The sequence below is a fragment of the Mustela nigripes genome, chromosome 2 (assembly GCF_022355385.1).
Source record: "Mustela nigripes isolate SB6536 chromosome 2, MUSNIG.SB6536, whole genome shotgun sequence".
Taxonomy (NCBI): domain Eukaryota; kingdom Metazoa; phylum Chordata; class Mammalia; order Carnivora; family Mustelidae; genus Mustela; species Mustela nigripes.
The window spans coordinates 186,483,841-186,508,928 of NC_081558.1; the positions used below are offsets into that span (position 1 = coordinate 186,483,841).

At 35.8% G+C, this 25,088-nt stretch overlaps 1 long non-coding RNA gene across 1 annotated transcript in view; it reads right to left on the reverse strand.

The window, feature by feature from the left end:
* Positions 1-23,454, reverse strand: part of LOC132010262 (uncharacterized) — a 61,269-nt gene extending 37,815 nt beyond the window's left edge. Inside the window, exons 1-2 of the long non-coding RNA XR_009402207.1 lie at positions 23,134-23,454; positions 11,876-11,996 (exon numbers count right to left, since the gene is read on the reverse strand). This is a non-coding gene — a long non-coding RNA (uncharacterized LOC132010262). The remainder of the gene's footprint in view (positions 1-11,875; positions 11,997-23,133) is intronic.
* Between the last annotated feature and the right edge of the window lie 1,634 nt (positions 23,455-25,088).

A 25,088-nucleotide genomic window follows, 5' to 3' on the forward strand; every position in this document is an offset into this window, starting at 1 on the left:
GCTGTGGTCTGTAATATATCTCTGACACAAAAATCATTTTTCTTCGTTAAATCCTCTGCACCCACAGCTGCCTGCTGAGCTTCCCTCTTCACCAAACTGCAGACGCTGCATTTTCTCTGATTGTATTTGTGGCACACTCATGCATGCTTCTTGGGTACAAAATCCTTCTAAACCAATAAATCAAATCAATAAATAAGTCAATAAATCTCTTTTGCTTTACAAACATCATCAATCTTTAGTGAATGAATCACTAGTCCTTGTCCCTACCTTTTGGACCCTTTGAAATGATTTCATCTACTATTAGAGTCTCTTTTGGTCCTGTGTTAATGCTTACATTAGATAACATGCTTGACCTTGTACAAGATCCAAAGACATTTGACCTTAGGAGTCAATTACAATGAACTCTGGTTTTCCTATGAGATTTCCACAGGGAATAGAGTATGTTGAAGAAAGTAGTTTAAACAAAACTCATATATATATACACATACACATATAATTTTATATATACACACACACACACGTGTGTGTGTGTGTATATATAAAATTATATAAAATTATTGGTATATATAAAATTATTGGTATATTTATATTATATATGTTTGTATGCATGTATATATATGTAATATCAAATATTTAAATTGTGATTTTTATATATAGTTAATTTCCGAAGAATTAAATTTCACGTTTTATACCTAAGGTAAAATGTATGGTTAATCCCATTCTTTTTGTAATCTTACTAAATTAATAGAGTATAGTGGAAGTCAGTATAAAACTCCCCATCTTATATATTAATCAAGACAAGAAATTCAATGTCTCGACTACTTAATGGTCCCAAAAGGTTATTCTACTTGAACTGAAAACCTTATTCTCATCTCTGACCTCCAGTCCATCCTTCTCCCCTCTCCCTACACACGCACTTATTCTCCACCACCTCTGCTCCATTTCATGCCCGCAGATGGGTTCCTACAAGTCACAGCACCCAAGCTTTCTTGTCCTCTGGCATCCAATTGGATTTCGCCAAAAGGAGGCTCAGACAAAAGATCTAAGGGTATGAGGACAGAGTTCAGAATATCTCATCTCCCTTCCCTCCTTCCATCAGCCCTTTCCCACTTCCTCCCTCTCTCTCTCTCTCTTTTGTTTTTTTGTTTTGTTTTATTTTTGTTTTTGTTTTTGTTTCTCTTGCAGTGGTCGTCTCATTTCTCTAAATTGTACCATAGCTCCTGTCAACCTACCGTAACTCCATGATCTAGCTCTTAACCAGTTCTGGTGACAGAGTTTTCTCTCCTTGCCCCTTCAGTCTTGCAGGTGGCTTCTTGTTACTACTAGTCTGTGGATGCCTTTTGAGTTGTATGTAGGACTAATTAAATAGAAAGATAGAAAAGAAGATAAACAGATGAGGATAGATAGATAGAAAATAGATAATAGAAAATAGATATAGAGATAGATACAGAAATTTGATTTTATTAACTTAACAAAGTTATAGCCAAGTGTGCTAAGTGTGTTTCTTGCCAGGGCTTTCACTGCTGCAGATTGTACTTATTTTAAGAAACAGAAAACAGAATTTAAAAAAATAGTCAGAGGTTTAATATTTGGTATGCTCTCAAGGTCTCAATGACTATTAATTCAGCTCCCAGAATTTCCTGACTGACTGACTAATTCACCTCTTTCACCATGACTATGTGTAATCTACAAATTATTTCTTAGAATCCCCTCAGTCTTCTCTTAATTTTAGTGTCCATAATATTCCTTTCCTGCTCTGTGACCTGCTTCTGATTTCCCAGTTGTCTGTGATTGGCAAATGCACTCAAAAATTTCTTCTAAGAGATATTGATTGGCTCCTGCCTTGTGGAGTACAATTTCTCTAGCAAGCAACATTTTTCACCTCTCCCACAGAAGTCTGAAATCACGGTCCACCAAACTAAGGGTTTTTCTTATTCTGTAGCTCTTAGCTTTCTAGGCTGTGTCATAAGAATTTTAACTTACTTACCTTATCATAAAGTTTTTCTGCTTCAAACATTGCTCTAATTCTTGAAAAGATTTGACAGTGCAAAATTACTTTGCAATATGACCAAAGACACATCACCAACAGATAATTTTATAGAGAAAGTAGTCTCACAACTAGCTTGAAATCGAAAACCAAGATGTGACTACATGACAATGGTATTCCTGACACCAAACATAATTTGTTAGTATAAGTAGAAGGCATACAGTTTTTCAGTCACTGAATCAGGAAACAGACCCAGAGAGACAAATCACTCAGTCAGATAGAAAGTTGAGACTAGATTTCATATCTTTCAAATTTTAATTCTACAAAACTGCGTTATAAAAAATACAAATTTTAACTAAACTAAATTAACAAGTGTGCATTACTCTGAAAATAATAAACATTTAGACTTGTACATTTATTTTCCTCAATGAAACTTTCCCAAATGTTTTTGTTTGAATATTTTGTAACTTAATGAAGGCAAAGTTCAGGTCATTTCTCAATAAAGTAGATAGTATTATATGAGCAAAATACCCCCATATACATATTTCAAATACAATATGTCGAATATTATGCTTTAAAGAACCAGCAGGCTTGCTCACATTATGCTTACAGAATATTCTATATGTTTTAGTTTTCTAATGTACAAAGTAGATTTGCCTAATGCCCAGAAGACATATACTTACTAAATATTGTTCCTGGCACGACTATACATTTAATAATCTATAGCTCTTACATTGCAGTATTAACAAATAATATTTAAAATAGCAAGAAATGAACTGATGCAAATTGAAATATCTTTAATTTTCCATTATTTTGAGTGTGCAAACCTAGTGGAAGTTTCAGAGATCATTGGAAAAAGGAGATTCATGTTGTATTTTCTGGTTTTAGCCCTGGGATAGTTAAAATCCTCAGACAGTTCTGCTTGTGCAAACATTAACGCAGTTTTTATTCTGTTATTGTTGCTATGGGTTTATCAAGTATTCATGACGTTCGCAGATATGGTGGGCTGATGTGTTCAGGGACTGAGCATAAACCTTTGTGTCTAGCTGGCAGTAAAGGTGAGCAATTTTGTTACATGTTTAATTTCAGTTCTCTTTCTCTCTCTCTCTTTACAATGTCTTAGCTATTTTTATAGCTAAGAAATCATGTTTTAATTAGTTTTATAATTTTCCCCCATTGGTAATGTATTTTGCAGCTATTTGTAAGAAAAATTGTAAAGGAGCACAACAGGAAAGAATAGAATTACAAAATGTAAAATATCAAACACTATATCATGAAAATGTTTCCATTGAATGACACTTGGAGTCTGGGACTCATGCCAGGAAATAAAAGCATTTTGGCTATGCAGTTTCAAGATCAAAAGATCAAATGTTTTTCATAATCTATCATGCAGAAGTTATTTGTTTGATTTATAGTATGTTTCTTCCATTCTCCGAGGGGGAAAATAGATGAATATAAAATACAGTAAATATTAAGGAATATGACTTATGTGTATTATGGAAGTGTTAAGATTTGGTACTCATCTGGAGAACTTGATATCTCTGAAATTATGAAGTATATGTTGTGCTTTGTCTGATCTGTACTCTAAATACATTTCCATATTTATAGTTCCTAGGTAAAATAAGCAAAAATCATCATTTATTTTAAATATATTTTAGTACATTTTAACTCCTTTAAAATTAACACTAAGTTGGCATTGAATAGTTCGTTATGATTTTTCATGTTAAAAATAGAATACAAAGCTCTAGGACTATATTTTTAAATTTTCATTTTTTTTTATTCAAGATTAGAGAAAATCATCACAATGGCAAACATAAGTTGAAGATGAAAAGTAATTGAAAGAAACGACTTGCATTTTTCCACTATTTATAAGCAGCCTTCTCCCACTTCCACACCTTATTAATTAATAGAATTTTAAAAAAATCACTCTAAACCTAGAATATCGATAAAAATTTTAGAGCTTCCCATAAAAATTCTGTATATTTTACATCGTAAGAGTATTACAAATAACAAAGATTAATTTTCTTAGCCCCTTAAAAGAGATTTATTTATTTATTTTAGAGTCAGAGAGGTGGAATGGAGGGACAGAGAGAGAAGGAGAGAGAGACTCCCAAGAAGACGCCCTGCCAAGTGTGGAGCCCAATGAGGGATTCCATCTCATGACCCTGAGATCATGACCTGGGCCAAAATCGAGAATCAAATGCTTAACTGATTGTGCCACCCAGGTTTCCCAGATTACTTGAATTTTTAAATGTTTTATTCACGTGGCACATTCTTACTTATAAAAAAAGTAATTAAGTCCACCATGTTCTTTGTTGATGTGACAGCATAACTTGTCAGATTTTGAAATTGTCTATATTTAGATTAACAGTAATTTGTCCAGAATATAACTGTTCATTGACATCTTTTAGAATGAGGATATTTTTTCTTTTCTTGTCAACTGAACTACTGTACCACCTTAGAAATGAAGAAGAAAATTACTCAGAGTAGGCCCAGGCTGGCAGGCCCCAGTAGATGGAAGACTACTAACAATAAGCTAGAGATAACCAGAAGCCCTACTGGGAGCAAGACATAACCAATCTTTTCTGCTTTTGTAAACAGGCTTCCTGCCACAGGCCCCTTGCACTACTATTTCTACCTAAAGCAGCCTACCCACCTCCAAGTTTAAATCCACTTATGAGCAGTCAGCATAGTCCTTGGAAACTGACCCCCTACACTCCCCTATAAAAGACCTATAACCTATTGCCCGGGGACCAGAATTTTGAGGAGGAGCTCATCTGGGTCTGCTGTGCAAAATAAATTTGAGTTCTCCTGTTTCTCCAAGTGTCACTTGGTCTCTCACCAGTCTGATTTTAGTTTTTTTGCAAAACCAGAATAGATTATGTTTGACTACACAGCTCTATCTTTGGAATAGTTATGACTTAGTAAATGCTGAAATGATGTGATGAAAGATGGTTCAAGGCAGTTAAACAGTCACTGAGACAAGTTATTTAATTTTATTGTAATTAGAAGTGAAATACTAGAAATATTTTAGATATATGCAACTGACATGTGAATTTTACATGGGATTCAGTATTTAGTAAGAATATAGAAGATTAGATCCTTGCATTGACTCTAGTTAAGTAGAATTAAATTATTACATGATTTAATCACTATAAAGTAAAACTTAACATGAATAAATATCTGTGTATTTAATACAGTTGCACTATGGTTTATATCATAACTGTTCCAAGTCCTAAGAAAACTGTCTCCAAAGTTTTGCTTAAGGACTTTTAGACTCCACTTGATTGCTTACTATGCTGGACATTGTTAAAAACACTTTATTTTGGGAGCACCTGGGTGGCTCAGTGGGTTAAGGCTCTGCCTTTAGCTCAGGTCATGATCTTAGGGTCTCAGATCAAGCCCGCATCAGGCTCTCTGCTCAGCGTGGAGCCTGCTTCCCCCCTCTGTCTCTGCCTCTCTGCCTACTTGTGATCTCTCTCTCTGTGTCAAATAAATAAATAAATTTTTTGAAAAAAACATTTTATTTTTTATCATTATTATGTTCAGTTATGTAGTGTTCAAAAATTCCTTAGTTGCATGTAATACCCAGTGCTCATCACATGTGCCCTCCTTAAAAAAAGAAATAAAAAAAAAAAAAAACACTTTATAGGCTTTAACTCATTTCACTCATTTCAGCTCTCTTTCTAGATACTTCCAAGATATTATTATATCTTTCTTGCAGATGGGAAAATTGAGGGAAGAATATTTCCAAAGTCATACACCTCGTGAATAACCATTCTGAAAAGAATTCTGTTGGAACTCTAGAAAGTTTAGATTGTTATAAAAAGAATTTCATAAATAAGTCTGTGGGCAGTGCCATTCTTGAATCACACCTCTTACTACTTGGCTTTCAAAGCTTCTGTGGTTTAACTCATAAATTATTTATTTGGTTGGAGTGCCTTTAGTTGCCCACAAGTAGCAAAAAACTTATGTATTTTAAGGTTATACTGGTGTCTCAGAATACAGTAGCAAGTTTACAAATGAAAACCAGATTGGAAAGTCATAGGGATGTCAGGGAGATGTTTCTCCTGTTTCTTATTTCTTCTTCTTTCTATGTGTCTGCCTCCTTTGTATATCTAGTATATGTGCTGCCGAAGCGAGCACCTTTGTATATCTAGATAGATCTCTACTACTTCTCTCATGTTTAAAATCAGTGGCCAGATGTGTACATGAGCAGCCCCATGGTACCCATTCCCCTGTGAAACACTCATAATTGAGGAAAATTACTAGAATCTGTGGAAGTTGTCATAAGGCATACAGCAAATCAAGAAACACTTGTTCAAGAGAATCTGCTAAATTTCAGTAAACACAAGCATCTGTGACATTTAAGGTACAGTCCACTTCTTCCTACTTCCTAGCTCAGCTTGCTAGAAGTTCCGTATTGAGTAAGTACTGCCAAGATGGGTCTCTCTCCTTGTAGCTCAAGTTTGCAGTGAATTGAATATTGTGATTTATGGTAAGAGATACATATTTGGACTTCATCTCCTTTCCCAGGCACAGAGCCCCTAAAATCTTTGGAAATTCCTAAGTGAGGAGAGTGACAAAGGTGTTGTTTATTATGTTAAGGAGGTGACTTTTGGACTATACCTGAGAAGGAAGGCTGATTACCAGTGGAGTCAACCATGTGACTGCAGGGGTGGAAATTTCAGTCCCACCTCTTCCACCCCACTTCAGCCTCAGCGGTTGGAAGTTATTAAGAGTGGGTTAGTATAAGTACAGCCATCTTAGCTTGGGCAGCCATCTCAGGCCCAAGGGCTGACCTTTCCCCTACTTTACTACCAGGGACCCCCACCCTGCTTTAGTCCCAAGAAAGTACCTCACCCTGCAACACCCCAGCAACAGCTAATCAGCTTAAACCACCAGGGTGGCTAGGCGGTTGCGGTTGCGCCATGGGGACCAGATGCTGAAAAGAGCTTATCTTACTAAACCACCAGGGGGGCACAAGTCAAAAATATGTATGGTCTCTGAAGTGATGGAAAATTACTGTGAGTTGGGTGTTTTAAAAAAATGCTATATAAACCCTTGACTTTGAGTGCTCGGGGTCTTTGTTGAAACCCGCTGCGCCAGGCAGATACTTGGACCCCAGCTAGCTGGAAATAAACCTCGCTGTGTGACTTGCATCATCGAGAATGTTCTCTGTCTAATTGAGGGGTGGTCGACTCCGTACCCTAACAGAAGTTAAGTTTAGTCAGCAATGGCCAATGATTTCATCAATAATGCCTATGTAATGAAGCCTTCATAAAAACCCAAAAGGATAGGGGTTGGTGAACACTTGGAGATATGGGGAGATGCACACCTAGAGCAGGCAATGAACCTCCACTCTCCCTCCCTGTACCTTGCCCTGTGCATCTTTTCCATCAGCCTGTTCCTATTCCCTTTTTTAATAAACCAGTATTCTAGCAAGTGAAATGGGTACTATTAGCAGCTCTAGCAAATTAATCAAACCCAAGAATTTGGATGGCTGGAACCTCCAATATATCAATGAAAAGATAGAAATTATTAAAAAGAACTTAATGGTAATTCTAGAGTTGAAATTGAAATAAAAACTTTACTGGAGAGGCTCAACAATAGATTTGAATGACAAAGAAAAAAATGGGAAACTTTTAGATTGCTAGAGATTAGTCAATCCAAAATACAGAAGAAAAAAAAATTATGAGGAAAAATGAACAGGTTCTAAACATAATGAGAGATACCATTAAGCATATAATCATACATGCTATATGAATATCAGGTAAAGGGAGAAATGAATAAAAAAAATATAATGGATTAATGGTAAGAAACTTCTCAAATTTGATGAAAAATATTAATCTATACAACCAAGAAATACAACCATCTCCAATATGGTAAACACAAGACACTCATACTCAGATCAAATTAAAAATGTTGAAATCCAAAGACAAAAAAGTTTTTGAAAGCAGCAAGACAAAATGATACATCATGTGAAACAATCCCAATTAGAAATAACCAAATTCTCATAAAAAGCAACACAGGAAAGAAGGCAGTGAGACGATAAAGTGCTGGAAAAAACACTGTCTACCAAGAATCCTATATTTGTCAAAATTTTCCTATAAAAATGAAGTCAAAAACCACAAAATTCCCAGGCAAATAAAAGCTAAAATGGGGCTGGCTCAGTCAGCAGAGCAAATAACTCGAACACAAGGTTATAGGTTTGAGCTCTTCCCCTCTCTCTCTGCCTGCCTCTCTGCCTACTTGTGATCTCTCTCTCTCTCTCTGCCAAATAAATAAATAAAATCTTAAAAAAAAATTTAAAAGTTGAGAGAATTTGTTATTAGAGGATCTGGCTTGAAAGAAATAATAATTGAAGTTCCTCAGGTTAAAAGCAAATCACTGAAAAATCCACATACAAAATCCACATACAAAAATACCAAGCAGCACCAACAAAGATAATTGTTTAATTATAAAAGACAGTACATATGGACACTTCTATTTCCTTTTCTGAACTTATTTTATAATCTATAATGTAAAACAATGTGTATGTAATTGTAGCATTAGACCTAACACATGTAGAAAAGTAATATATTTGATAATAATATTATAACATGATTGTCTGGAGTCAAAACTATATTATAATGAGGAAATCATACCAGGTAGTAATTCAAGTCCATAGTAAAAATAAAGAAAACCAGATAAGATAAGTAAGAATGTTAAAATAACAAATTTTGTAAATATAAACTTGCCCCCTCCCCAAATAAAAAAACAAAAAAAAACAAAAAACAAAAAAAACAAAAAACATAGTAGCCAAACTGTCCTGAGTTTAGAGATTAGAGATGCAGGCCAGATAAATAAACAAATAAAGGGGAAAAAAAAAACCCATATCTCTCTCTCTCTCTCTCTCTCTCTCTCTCTATATATATATATATATATATTAATAATAATCCATTATTAATGGAGATTATCTATCTATCTACCGATAGATAGATAATCTCCATTCCACATTCATGGAGAAAGGACTTCCTGGCTTGGCTAATTCCAGATTCAATCCCACCTCTTTTACCTGCCAAAACAAGAATAACCATAGAGATTGGCTCATGTTTGCTATAATAAATATTGATCAAAGCACAGTCACTGACATGGTGGGGAGAAGCATTTTCCACACAAAGGAAAAATTATTCCTTTAGGGCTATTCTGAGATGCCCAGAAATATGAAGCCAGCCTTGAACCTTATGAATATTTCCTCAAAGTAAGATTTCTTTTGACACACTATTTTCACACCTCCAACCCCACTGGGTGATACTGTGCACACAGAACAAGGGCAACTCTTTCTGTCTTGATGAGGGCTGGATAAGTTCCCAGACAAGATGACACATGAGTCAAGTGTTGAAGGATGCACAGGAGCCAAGCAGGATGGAGATACTTTTTCCAGGCGCAGAGAGCATCATGGGTAAAAACACCAGAGGGCATGAAGAAACATGTACAAGAGAGAGAATTCGACACAGGCTAGTTTGTCTTTGTATGCGCCTCAAATTTAGAAAGTCAGCCTCAATTTAATGATAATTGAAGTTAGAGACTGATGTTATCAGCTGTAGATTGTAGTCAATCACACCAACATCATGATAGAACTTAAAATGGATGATAGCAAAGGAAACCATTCAGAAAGTTGTGACAGTGACCCCGATGCCTTGGTGCCATGCTTCCAAATCACTGCGCTGTGTGCAGGAATGAGCCTGCAAGTGTTCCTTATGAGTCCACTGTCTCCAGCGCCTAGGAACCACACTGGGCTATCCTGATAACTTGGAAAATACAAATAAATCTTCATTTCAGTAAGTTTGTATGTTCCATGTTATGTAAGTCTTATAGCATATATTTTTCCTGCTGAATGTTTAGTATTACAAGAAAAATTAAATACTATTTCATATTTTAATTACTAATTGATAGTCTTCAACTATCTTATATTTAAATCAAACTTATTAAAAAGAAATATGAGTGATTTAAGTAGAAAAATACACCTACCACAATTACGACAAGGAGAACAAAAAGTTATCTTAAGAGTAATTTTAGTAATCTATATGAGAAATAGCTTCAGCCTTACCAGAAAATTTTTACATATTTGAGTCCTTTATGTGATTCATCTGTCAGCTTAACTGCTAAGAATTATGTGAATGATTCTTACTGCCTTATAGAGGTATTTTAGCTAAGATAAATTCAAATATAGAAATGTAGTAGACATAATTTTCTCTTACTTACCATGTAACCAAAAAGAAAAAAAAAAACAGAAATATTCAAATCATTGCTCAAAAATGAAAAAAAGTCAAATATTTGCATAAAAAAGTTTGTAATACTAGAAAAATTAATTTAAAACAATGTTACTAATACCATTCTTATATGTAACAATATGTCAAACAGTTGTTGCACTGGAGGATCATGTTTTATAATGTTTAAAAATGTCTGCCTGATGCTTATTTCCAATTTCTTTCTTTGTTATGGCTTCAATATTTTAGGACAAAACTCATAAATTATTTGTGTTCTTTAATTCTGAGACAACATGGTACTCATTATAAAATGCGTCATAACTGAAGAAAGATGAAAACATTGTAATTTTTATAATTTCCAATAAAAACTCTTATAATTTATATTATCCTGAATTTACTACTGTGTTCATTAAATGACTATTTACATGCAGACATTAATATACCACTAAAATGTTAATATCTGTCTAAATTTTAAAGTCCATATTAAGTCCTTTGTTGAATCTTGCTATGAAAACACATTAATTAAGGGCTGAACTATTACACAGTAGGTTATAAAATAGAGTAGGTCATAAAATTTGAATGTGAGTACATAGTAAAGAGCAATACAAATCACAATTAGAGAGCCGGGTTCAATTTGGCTATTGCATAAAACAATGAGATAATAATTCAATTTATGTAAACGTCTACTCAAAAAAAGGAATTTTTTTCAAGTGAAAGCAAAATCTATATATTTTAAATGTAGTCTTAACAAAATATGGCAAAAATTGTTTAAGTATTAATATATTTAATAAGCATTTTTGAAATTTCAGAAATACAAAAGGACATCTGTTTTACCAAAGAAAGTTAACTGTGTTAAGTTTAAGGAATATCCAGGTAAATAGGTAATTGTGTGTGCTGAATAGAATTGATTGGTCCTCAATATCCATTCTTACCTCCTTTTTTGTATCTTGATGTACCAAAATAATTATAAAATTTACAACTATATTCCTACTGACCTTTATAGCTAGAGTACTATTTGTGAATTATTTGGAAGGTGTCAGGGAGAGATCATCTGCTTGCCATGATTGCTACTGCCATCCAGGACCACAGATACGTTCTTGCTTGCGGCCAGTTTCAGGATTCCAAAATACAGTCACTAGCTCTTGGCTACAAGTGACCATGGCAATGGCAAGCAGCAGCATCTGGATTCCAGCTGTATTAATTTCTTATTGCTGCTGTGACAATTCACCATACAACTGGTGTCTTTAAATAATATGAAATTTATTATCTCACAGCTTTGTAGACAAGAAGTCCAAAACAGGTCAACAGGGCTACATTCTCTCTGGGAGCTCTAGGGAGAGGATCTGTTTCCTTGTCCCTTCTAGCCAACACTCCTTGGTTCTTAGTTCCAGTGTGTGGCCACATTTCCTGACACCATCCTATCACTTTCTTTGACTCTGATCTTCCTTCCTTCTTTTAAGGACTGGTGTGATCATATTGGACCAACTCAGATAATATGAAATAATCCTCAATGTAATCAAATATACAAAATCCATTTTGCTTTTATAATAACTTTTTAGCAGGTTCCCGGGATTAGGATATGGACATTATTTAAAGAGCATTTTTTCAGTCCACAACACCAACTTTGCTCTTGTACCTTTGAAATCAGTAGTGCAGTAGTCGTCTTTTGACGCCTCCTATGTCCACAGCCCTTCTAATAATCTTCAAAACACCGTATTAATTCTCTGTATACTTGAAATTCCTGGTGTTTCCATTTCCTATACAAAATACAAATTAATATCTTTCCTTTATTCAATTGATTTTGCAGATATTGATTTAGTTGGCATTTATGTACTTCGATTACATGATCCTTGAATGTTAAGGTACCATCTTAGTTGCTTTGGATGAAAGCACTTAGTGTTTGGATCACAATGGCACTGAACATACTTGGATGTTAATGTTGGCTTTCCCAATACCTGAGCCTCAGTTTTCCTATGTGTAAAATGAATACTGTAGAATAACTGGAGAATTAAATCAGAAAATTTGATTTCCACATTCAATATAGTTCCTGGCACGTAAAAGACACAAATAATGAGAGCTATTGTCTTGAGTCTCTGCTTGCTTTTCTTTTTTATTTTGGTGAGAGAACAGATCAAGATAAGCATTGCTTATTTATTCTCTCAGTTAATGAAAGACGTGAGACTACCAAGAAATTTATACTGCTGGTTAGCTATTTCATAGAAAGTCAGTAATCTGTGTTGTGGCAACACACACCTTTACTTTTTGCTTTGTTAGGAAAATCTCAAATATATTCAGACTAGAACAATAAACTTCTATAAACTTATCATCTCATGTTAAAAATTATTAACCCCTGGTCAATATAATTTCATCCATTTTTTTATTCCATCCCCTCCTCCTTATACTATTTTTAAACAAATCCCAAACTAACATTCTTTAAGTATTTCATTGTGTAGCTCTAAAATATAAGGGATCTATTTTTATTATATACTAACAATATCATTATCACATCTAAAGAATTTAACAATTATCTTTAATTACATCTTCAAAATTTTAAGTGTCTCACAAATTTTATAATGCTTTAAAGATTATTTATTTTATCAAAGGCTCAAATAAAGTCACACATTATGACTGATTGGTAAATATCATCTTTTTTATGTTACAGTTTCTGGTTCCATCTCTCTTTTGTTTAATTGCAATTTATCTGTTAAATATATACATGATATTTAATTATATATCTATATGTCTAATTTTAATGTTCAGTTTACCATGTACTAAATCTCTGTCAAGAAGTTTCTTGCTATGGAGTGCCTGGGTGGCTCAGTGGGTTAAAGCCTCGGCCTTTGGCTCAGGTCATGATCTCAGGGTCCTGAGATCGAGCCCCGCATTGGGCTTCTTTGCTCAGCAGGAAGCCTGCTTCCCTTCCTCTCTTTCTGCCTGCCTCTCTACCTATTTGTGATCTCTGTCTATCAAATGAATAAATAAAATCTTTTAAAAAAAAATTTAAAAAAAGAAGCTTCCTGCTATAAAAATAGGTTGTTGTTGACACTTTGGGAAGGAATAAACTTACATGTATGATGAAAAAAAGAGTAGAAATTAACATAGTATTTACATATTTCAAAACTATTTAATCTTTTTTTATTTGATCAGAGATATTAATTGTAGCTTTTGTTAAATGTAATTGATATTTGAAACTATTCCAAAAATAATTTTAAATAAATTATATTTTGTAACAAATTTTAGGTTTTTATCCCCCTTCAATATGTACTCCAAAAAGTTACTGATTACATAGAGCTTTTTCATAAAGATTATCTTTTATAAATTATATCTATGAAATATTTCCCTTAAGTCTATTCTATGGCCTGAAGTAGCATGACCTAAACTAATTCATTAAATCTAGACTATTCAATATAATTCACCAGTGTACTTGCTATCACAATTGCTTTGGGAAATGGCATTACTGAAATCAGCAATGGTCAAGTAGACAAAGCCTTATTCTCAGGGGATGAATTTTAATAGATACAATTATATTTGTTTAAAGATTTCTTAAGGGCTAATTTTATGTATTACCAAACTGATTTGCTCAGAAAAGGAGGAAACCATGTTAACCCTGACACATTTAAACAAGAATGGGCATGTTTTTTGCTTCATTCAGTATGGGGTTCTATCTATTGATCTCTGGAAGGAAGGAAGGACAGAAAGAAGGAAGGAAGGGAGGGAGGAAAGGAGGGAGAGAAGGAGGGAAGGAAAGGAAGAGGGAAAAGAAAGAAAGAAAGAAAGAGGAAGGGAGGGAATTCAGACTGCAAACCTATATTAAATGAATAAACATCCATCTCTAATAATAACTGATATTTTTAAATTGATACATTATAAACAGAATAAAGAAATCATTGAGAAAACCTGAACATATCATATGGAATAAATTTTAAATAGTACTCCACAGCTATCATAAATCTATGTGTAGATAGACATTAGGAATTGATAATTTATTCCAATGTGTGACTGATTAAAGCAGTATTCACTCATAATTACTGTATTATTAGATTATTCTTTCCTAGCATACTTGTTTCATCATATTCCAGAGACAAGGAAAGGATCAACTGCCATTCCTATGAACCAAAAAGTTGAAATGAAGTACTTAGTTTGTGTTAAGTATCATGGCTTATACAGTGTAAAAAAAAAAAAAAAATATATATATATATATATTTCATTTATAAGCACAGGCCTTTTAAAATAAGAATAAATACTGCAATGGGTCATGAAGACTCTAACTCACCTCTAGAATGCTTAGATAAATGCTCTATTCATTTTCTAAACCCCTACACTGACTCTATTAATTGTGCCTTCTCAGCTTAGAGGGCTGGACAGTGACTTTGTCGTGATTCTGATTAAAACCTCCTCCTTCATCCCTCTGACTCTACCCTATTTGCTTCTAGTACTTCTACAGTCCACACCAGGACACACCAGATTTGTTACAATCTTGGATTAGTGCCAACGTAGTGATTATGAAAGCATTCCTGAAGGCATACTATGCGACACCATTGGGTCTATAGGGCACTCATCCCACACAGGTGTCAGCCCAAAGCCACTTTCTGCAGCGTGATTCTCCTCTAAGAAGACTGAAGTGTGTGGCTTTCCTCCGAGTTGCTGGGACCACCTATCTTAACTCCATCTAAGCTCGGGTCACAGAGTGCAGTGACCGTAACCTTGCTTTACTGTTGTATCCTCACTGACAAGGCCCATGTATTTCATCATTACATAGCTAGTGACTTGCATGGTGTATGGACTGGAGCAGATCTGAACAAATGTTTGTAGATGCTTTCATGAATAAAGTAAAATAACACAACCACTAATCTCCAGCTGCTTAGCTTTTAGAATTGACAGACAAAGAAATAAGAATAGTTGGGCATTCCAGTGTAAATAGGCACAGGTAAGAGCACAAAAACAGCCCGCTAACTAGTGTGTTGGACCAAAGAAAGCTTCACAGAAGAGAGAAGACAAGAGCTGAATCTTTTTTTTTTTTTTTAAGATTTTATTTATTTATTTGACAGACAGAAATCACAAGTAGCAGAGGGGAGGGAGAGAGAGATGGGGGAGCAGGCTCCCTGCTGAGCACAGGGCCCATGTGGGGCTTGATCCCAGGACCCTGGGATCATGACCTGAGCTAAAGGCAGTTACTTAATCAACTGAGCCACTCAGGCGCCCACAAGAGCTGAACCTTAAAGGAGGAATAAGAACTATTCCATCTGAGGAAACAGGAAAGAGGTTCCAGGTAAAGGAGCAATACGTGTAAAGGCATGGAAGATGACAGACAGAGAGAATAGACAGGAGAGTTTCGGGTATACCTTTTGTGCGCCATTAAGGAGTGTGAATATAGCACTCTAATGGGAGGGGTCAAAATGTTATTTTAGTAACAGAATGCTCTTATCAGGTTTTCTGCTAATTATTTTTAATTAAGTGTATTTATCCAGCAAGAGGTGAGTCTGGGTCGAAAGAAGGATGAGATGAGAATGGGGCAATTGTACTGAAAGCAGGTGCCATAGGCCGCATGGGAGGGCTGTATACCCACCCGGTGTGTAAATATTTAAATATTTTAAATCAAGGTACAGAACTATTAAATACAACATATCCAGCCTTCTGTCCTGGAAATTTACCTTCATAATGACATGGAAGACCAGGTCATACAGATTGAAATTCCAGTAATTTTTGGAATTCCATCCTGGAACCCAACAACTCAAGATCTTATTCCACATTTGATTTCATCCTAGATGATGGAAGACTTCAAGCATACACATATGGACTCCAAATTCTATCTAATACCTTTCCCCCAGAAAAAGACCTCTTTGGGTTATCCCTCAACTTTCAGGTCTACACACTGGAGGACTGAATTGGGAAAAAGGCTTGCACAAGCCCTGAAAACAGACTCGGGGCCACATGAGTAGACATTTTCAGATTTCTGGTACTGAGCACATGGTATAAAACAGGGAGGCAGTCTCCATGGGGTCACATCTCTCTCTGACCCTGCAGACCTCTTGTCCTGACCCAGTACACCTGTTATACTGTGGAACCATCTTGGAATTGCACAAATGTTGCATTCTAAAATAGAAAAACACTTAATCCTATTGCATAGATTTCAGAGACTAAATTCCTCCTTCTGGTTGTTCACTGTCTTATTTAATGTCCTATAGAATGCAACACTTAATCCTATTGCATAGATTTCAGAGACTAAATTCCTCCTTCTGGTTGTTCACTGTCTTATTTAATGTCTAAATATTCCTTTTGAATGTGTCTTGTCTGCCAACGCTTTCTACAAAATTCTTTAAATAAAGATTGCATCTCCTTGGAAAGTCTGCTATTACTGCAATGAAAAGGAGAGAAAACTAGCCTGGTTTAAGAGGGTAAAGAGGACGTGCGGTCTGCTTTTGTCATTTCTGAGATTCACTATCAAAGGCCACAGCTGCATAAACTGGGGTTAAAAGCCCTCCGCTTGCTTCCTCATTGTATTTTTCCTGGTTAACTATCTTCTAGCCAATTACATGTATGTTACTTTAGCCTAAAGATTTGTGTTTCTATTCTAGTCTTTACCATTAATTATCTGGATGACCTTGAACACTTGACTTCATCACTCTGTTTCTACCTTGTTCTCTTATTATTTGCTTGTCACTTCAAAGAGTTACTATCCTAGGAGAAAGTGAAGTATACAACCTTACTTTTAGAAGTTTCATGAAGTAGGTACAAATGCTATGATCAAAAAAAAATTTTTTTAATGAGTGTTTGTTTTTTCTTTTTTGTAAAAGAATGTTAATTTGCTAGTTTTTAATAAGTCCCTTTGCCTTACTGAAATGAGTGGAGATTTATATACACTGTGGAATTCCAATAATATCCTTTTCTTCCTAATGTGAGTAGCTGGAGTGGATTAATACATTACTTCAAACCAAATAATGATCGTCATTGTCAATAGTATAAACATGACTTAATTAATTTGTTCTTTTACTAAAATTAAACTTCACCTAAAACTGTTTAGATTTTGCACGAATTTCTCTCCTATTTATTTTGCATGAATTTCTTTCCTATTTGCAGTCACAAAAGTATATTTATTGAAATAATTTTAAAAGATGTATAACTATGTTCAATTAATATAAAATTCTAAAAGAGAAGTATTTTAATACTTTCAGAAATTGTAAAATCAAAATTCAATAACATGTTATATTAAATTTATATTAAATTCAATAACATGTTCCAAGGAACTTTATATGGTATCTTATTAACTATTTCATCAATATTGATTCATGTTATCAAAAAGCTAATTATGAACAACCATAGAAAACTATAATTGTCCCAATCTATCTAAAAATATAAAGACACTGTAGATCCATAACACTTGTGATGTTAAATTTGACTTATGTTTTCTCTTCCCCATTAAAATATTTTCTAAAATATTTCCTTTTAAGTTTCTGAGATTCTTGCTATTAGAGATTTCATATTCAGTTTGAAATTAAAATGAAAAGTTGTGAAATTGGATATAGGTCAACTTGTTTGATAGAGATAGGTCCAAGGTGTAAGTCTCAAACATTTCAAAAATCCAGATCACATTTTGTCAAGGAAAACAAAAAACAAAATACTTACCCTGATTTGACTGATGACAGTATTTGTACTTTAATATTTATTGACTAAAACAAGACAAGAAATAGAGAAGCAAGAAGATATTTTTGTGGGGTCTGAATTTAACACAATGATTTAGATCTACCAAATATAATTCAATGAAAAAACAAAATAATTAAAGTGGTTTTTCCACCTGTAATTAATCTCTTTAAAAAAAAATTATTTTTTCATTTGGCAGAAAGAGAGATGAGCACAAGCAAAGGAAGCGGCACACAGAGGGAGAGGGGGAAGCAGACTCCCACTGAGCAGGGAACCGAATGCAGGGCTCAGTCATGACCCTGGGATCATGACCTGAGCTGAAGGCAAATGCTTAACCCACTGAATCACTCAGGCACCTCTCCTTGTAATTAATCTTACCTCTCTTTTTATCCACAAATGTCCCTGGGGTGATTTTAAAAAAAGAGAATTTAGAAAACATGTTACTATTTTTCTTTAGGTTAAATGCTCAGTTTTTTATGATTTCTTTCAAACAGACTTCTTTTTTATCTTTTCTTGTGTGACATATTGATATAGAAAGAAGTTTATACAAACTCATTGGCATTGAAGGGATCTCTGGTCTATATGTTGCCTCCTGCCTTCTTCCCTGGATAGTGGAGGAAAGCACATGTCACCTTGCTTTGGGCATTGATCCCTGTCCTATAAGCATTCATTAGAAAGTGCTTGTGGCTAGTATAGTTGATTGTGCTCTTGCAAGGAGAAACACTATGATTACTCACAAGGAACTTGACCATCACCCTCTGCTGACTCTACATATTTAACAAGCAGGCATATAATGTTTATCAGGTAGCAGATAGTATTCTAAGTGTCTTACGGTTATAACTGATTTAGTTTAATAACAGCCCTGAAAGGAAGGCACTATTAATAATCTCATATAGATGATGGAATGGAAGTTCAGTGAGGTTCTGTAATCTGCCCAAAGTCACACAGCTCCTAAGAAGTTGGAATAAAGCCACACAGTCACTGTCTTGAATGCATGCAGTGATGCTTTTAGGCTTTTCCCCACACCCCTCTAGGGATGTTTAAACCAGAGACTACACTGTATTCTTCCTCTAACTGTGGCTTAGACCTGCCCAGATAGCTTGCTGTCTTATAGGAAGACCTCTACTCGGTCTTCAGCTGAATCCTAGTCAGGACCACCCACTCGATTTTCAACTACTTAAAGGTGACACAGGAATTGAGATGTTAATTCAATGTCTACTCTAGTTTACTTGGAAATAGGATCCTTGTCTCAGATCTTTTTCCTGTCTGCACATTTTGTTCTCACTTCTGTTTTAATGGCTACCTTCATGAGCTCCAAAAATACAAACGGGACCAAATTTCTCTCTACTTAACTTCCGTTTCAACCTATATGGAGGGATAGGGGCTAGTTGGTCAGTGTTAAGACCCTTTGCAGGGATCCAGTACAGCCTTCACCCGGTATCGTCTTCTCCAATCCTGTCGTGTAGGCTAACCTTTCAGGAACCCTCATAAGGACACCACGCTCCTTCCTGTGGGGAGGAAACATGTCGTGTGTGCATAGTTTTCAAATAATGACTTATAGTAAGCTTTGTTCTTGAAGACTTTGAAACTAAAAAATTTTCTCTTTACAATAACTTCTAGTATTTCTATTTGACTCAGGAAATCTAATTACAATCCAAAGATGAGAATTTCTGCAAAGCCAACTCTTTACAACAACATTACACAGTAGGTGGGGAAAGGTAAGATTGTTTGTGAGAATAAAAATGTATTGGTTTTGGGGCGCCTGGGTGGCTCAGTGGGTTAAGCCGCTGCCTTCGGCTCAGGTCATGATCTCAGGGTCCTGGGATCGAGTCCCGCATCGGGCTCTCTGCTTGGCAGGGAGCCTGCTTCCCTCTCTCTCTCTCTCTCTCTCTCTGCCTGCCTCTCCATCTACTTGTGATTTCTCTCTGTCAAATAAATAAATAAATCTTTAAAAAAAAAATGTATTGGTTTTATACCAAATATCTCTATAGCATTACTGCATATAGGTATCTCTTCTAAATGTATTTACATATTATTTTTCACAAAAGGGTCTTCCTATAGTTGAGAAGGTTTGGTACTAGATAAATAGGGTATTGTCCCTTTAGTATATGGTCAATATTTGATAGGCATGGATATTGGAGGGTTCCTCATAACAACTTCTGGCCACGCTGTTTGCTTAGCAAGTCTGGGATTCAGATATGAAAAACTAGTAATGCATAAATCATGGGTGGTATAAGGCAATTTCATGCTGTGGGGAATTTGGTTTCCTGTAACAAAGAAAGGATAAAATGAAGGCAAATCACTGTACCCTTAAAGAAAATGTAGAAGGCTAATGGACTAAAGTTCACATTTTTCCACAATTAGGAAGCCATATTTTTGGATCAGGTGTTCTAAAACTGGTGAATAAGCACATTAGAAAACTAATTGATTTGGCTAAGAAAGATTACAGAAATCATAGTTTCGTATTGTCAAAAGGACCCTGGAAAGTGACAGCAAAGACAATAGCAGCAACAATTTGATGGCAGTTCTCCAAAGATCTTGTTTTCCTGTTTAGAGCTCTCAAAAGGCTCCCAATGGTATGAATGCTTTATTAACATTTAGACCTCAAGAGGTGGCTTCTGTCTGTGGATAAAAAACAAAGGCACTCAGGGATTCCAGTTCCACTCACATCTGTAGCTTCTGCTTTTGTCTAAATTTGATATTTTTGACAATACACCCTTCAGTAAAAAGCTTCAACAGCTTGTGTAATTATTAACATGAGTGCTGCAAACCTTTTGTACTGTACTTAAGAGTTGCCAACCTTCACTGTCAGGAAAATCATGGAAAATTAAATTAGGACAATAGATGAAATAATGGCTGTGAGAGAGTGAAATCCCTAAGTGCTTTGGTCATGCTGCTAATAAAGAAAGACTCCCCCCACCCCTTTTCTCTCAGTTGTGAATATCAGATCTTAGCATAAAAGTCTACTTTATATGCTATTTTCTTTTTTATATAAGCTGCTAATGATTTCTTGAGTGGCTCCTTTAAAGTGGTCTTTTTTAATACACTGTTTCCAAACCACTGTTGCATTAACAGAACTGCTTTAAAATAGGCCAACTTTCAAATTACAAAAGAAGAGAGAGACACAGAAAGAAATAGAGAAAAAAAAAAAAAAGGAAGATGTAAAGGAAGCTATCAGATCTGGCAAGTCTTTAGAGTATGTGTCTAAAAGCATTTTTATATGGGCCTCTATTAAAAATTACACAGAGTGACCCAAACACAATTATGTTCCTACAAGACCCTATTGCATGAGATTATGTATTACTGATTCAGTTAGGAACAAAAACAGAGCTTCCCACAGAAACTAATTCATGTATTATTAAACATGATAATCAGGGATTACTGTATCTCTCCTAGAGCTTACTTCATTTATTTTCTAATTTTATGGGAAACTTTACATTAATTTTATCAATTTCTAATTAATTGTGAAACATCAGTATAAATAGAAGAGAAAATGGTATCATTTTATAATTGGGAATCATCAGCGAGAGACAAATGAATTCAGCTGACTGTTGATATTACTAAAAAAAAAAGTCAGGTACATAATTGGAGACTTCAAAGGAAATAATATGGAAAAAATGGTTGAAAAAAGGGGAGAAAAAAGACCTATCCTGCCCATCACCAGCATAATGTGAGTTAACAAAACATCCTACTAAGTGTCTCTGCTAGCACTTTCAAAGAACTAGGAAGTACAAAGAACAACTTTAAGAGCACAGAAGACGTTTCTTCTGGTAGGTGCCCCCCCGCTCCCCACGTCAGGGGACATCAGTGAGGATGGGAGCAGAGCTGATCATATGGTTTGGTTAAATGCATGCAGTAGTCTAAGAAAAGAGTTGTCAAGTATCTCAGAACAGAAGTTCCCCTTTTAATAGCAAATATTTTATATTTACCTTAATTAATTAATTAATTATCTCATTTACCATATACATAATTTTAAAAAAGCAATACATTAACTTTACCGTAAAGGAGAGAAAAGATAATGTAATTTATAACAAAATGTTTTTATTTAGAAATGCTTAGGTATAAGTACACTAGAAGACCTAAGAAATTATGTCTACACACACACACACACACAAACACACACTTACACAGACAGAGTCATGAAACCCAGCTACAGATGTAAGTGGCACAGGAATGTTTTACTGAAAACTTAAGTACCATGATATTTTTGATATCCAGAATTCAATTTCTTGAAATGAATGAACACTAATTCCTTGTATTTTTAAAAAATAACAAAATATGTCTTCTTAAAATGTATGTTGTACATATTGTAGTATCCTACCCCAGACTTTTTTTTTTTAATATTTTATTTATTTATTTATTGAAGGCGAGAGAGAGCACAAGAGCAGAGCAGAGAGGCAGAGGGAGAAGCAGTCTCCCTGCTAAGCAGGAAGCCTGGCTGGGTGGGGGGAAGGGGAGTGGCTCCATTCCAGGACCCTGGGATCATGAACCTACTAAGCCACCAGGCAACTCTCTACCCCAGATATTTTATGGTATATTTAAAATTCTGAAAAAAATACTTTATGTTTGAATACAGAGCATGTTTTGTGTCACATAAGATTCAAGAGACTTTTCACATAATTAATTAGCTGAGAGAGATTTTGGATTTTTTGAAGTGCAGGATAATTCTTCATTGTGAAAGACTATCCCAGACATTTCAGAATGTCTGAGGTACTTTACCTTTTCCCATTAAAAACCTGTAGCTCCTGTCACCTCTCCCCCAGATCAAAACCTCCTTTAGGGAGGGGGAGGAGTCAAGATGGCAGAGAAGTAGCAGGCTGAAACTACTTCAGCTAGCCGGAGATCAGCTAGATAGCTTATCTAAAGATTGCAAACACCTGAAAATCCATCGGCAGATCGAAGAGAAGAACAACAGCAATTCTGGAAAGAGAAAAAAAACCACTTTCTGAAAGGTAGGACCGGCGGAGAAGTGAATCCAAAGCGACGGGAAGATAGACCCCGGGGGGAGGGGCCGGCTCCCGGCAAGCGGCGGAGCAACCGTGCACAAAATCAGGACTTTTAAAAGTCTGTTCTGCTGAGGGACATCGCTCCAGAGGCTAAACCGGGGCGAAGCCCACGCAGGGTCAGCGTGGCCTCAGGTCCCGCAGGGTCACAGAAGGATCGGGGGTGTCTGAGTGTCGCAGAGCTTGCGGGTATTGGAACGGGAAAGCCGGCTACAGAGACAGAGCTGACAGTAAGCTCGCAGCTCCGTGTTACCTTGAACCAGTCGCAGGTTCGCTGAGCTCGGAGCGCGGCTGGAGGTCAGGCAGACGGGAGTAACTGGGCGCTGTTCTCTGAGGGCGCACTGAGGAGTGGGGCCCTGGGCTCTCGGCTCCTCCGGGCCGGAGACCAGGAGGCCACCATTTGTATTCCCGTCCTCCGGAACTCTACGGAAAGCGCTCAGGGAACAAAAGCTCCTGAAAGCAAACCCGAGCGGATTACTCACCCCGGCCCCTGGTAAGGGCGGTGTAATTCCGCCTGGGGCAAAGACACTTGAGAATCACTACAACAGGCCCCGCCCCCAGAAGATCAACAAGAAATCCAGCCGAGACCAAGTTCACCTACCAAGGAGTGCGGTTTCAATACAAAGGAGAGCAGCAGAATTCCAGAGGACGAGAAAGCAAAGCACGGAACTCACGGCTTTTTCCCTGTGATTTTTTTTAGTCTTGCAGTTAATTTAATTTTTTTCTTTTTCATTTTTGTTTTTTTTCTCGCCTTCTGGTAAAATTATTTTTTAACTTTTACCTTTTTCTTTTTTAACGTTTTTAACTAGTTTATCTAATATATATATTTTTTCTTTTTTATATTTTTCTTTATTTGTTTTCTTTTTTTAATTTTTTTCTTTTCTTTTTTTTTTCTTTCTTCCTTTTTGAACCTCTTTTTATCCCCTTTCTCGCCCCTCACAATTTGGGATCTCTTCTAATTTGGTTAAAGCATATTTTCCTGGGGTTGTTGCCACCCTTTTAGTATTTTACTTGCTCCTTCATATACTCTTATCTGGACAAAATGACAAGACGGAAAAATTCAATGCAAAAAAAACAACAAGAGGCAGTACCGAAGGCTAGGGACCTAATCATTGCAGACATTGGTAATATGTCAGATCTAGAGTTCAGAATGACAATTCTCAAGGTTCTAGCCGGGCTGAAAAAAGGCATGGAAGATATTAGAGAAACCCTCTCAAGAGATATAAAAGCCCTTTCTGGAGAAATGAAAGAACTAAAATCTAACAAAGTTGAAATCAAAAAAGCTATTAATGAGGTGCAATCAAAAATGGAGGCTCTCACTGCTAGGATAAATGAGGCAGAAGAAAGAATTAGTGATACAGAAGACCAAATGACAGAGAATAAAGAAGCTGAGCAAAAGAGGGACAAACAGCTACTGGACCACGAGGGGAGAATTTGAGAGATAAGTGACACCATAAGACAAAACAACATTAGAATAATTGGGATTCCAGAAGAAGAAGAAAGAGAGAGGGGAGCAGAAGGTATACTGGAGAGAATTATTGGGGAGAATTTCCCCAATACGGCAAAGGGAATGAGCATCAAAATTCAGGAGGTTCAGAGAACGCCCCTCAAAATCAATAAGAATAGGCCCACACGCCGTCACCTAATAGTAAAATTTACAAGTCTCAGTGACAAAGAGAAAATCCTGAAAGCAGCCCGGGAAAAGAAGTCTGTAACATACAATGGTAAAAATATTAGATTGGCAGCTGACTTATCCACAGAGACCTGGCAGGCCAGAAAGAGCTGGCATGATATTTTCAGAGCACTAAATGAGAAAAACATTCAGCCAAGAATACTATATCCAGCTAGGCTATTATTGAAAATAGAAGGAGAGATTAAAAGCTTCCAGGACAAACAAAAACTGAAAGAATTTGCAAACACCAAACCAGCTCTACAGGAAATATTGAAAGGGGTCCTCTAAGCAAAGAGAGAGCCTACAAGTGGTAGATCAGAAAGGAACAGAGACCATATACAGTAACAGTCACCTTACAGGCAATACAATGGCACTAAATTCATATCTCTCAATAGTTACCCTGAATGTTAATGGACTAAATGCCCCTGTCAAAAGACACAGGCTATCAGAATGGATAAAAAAACAAAACCCATCTATATGTTGCCTCCAGGAAACTCATTTTAAGCCCGAAGACACCTCCAGATTTAAAGTGAGAG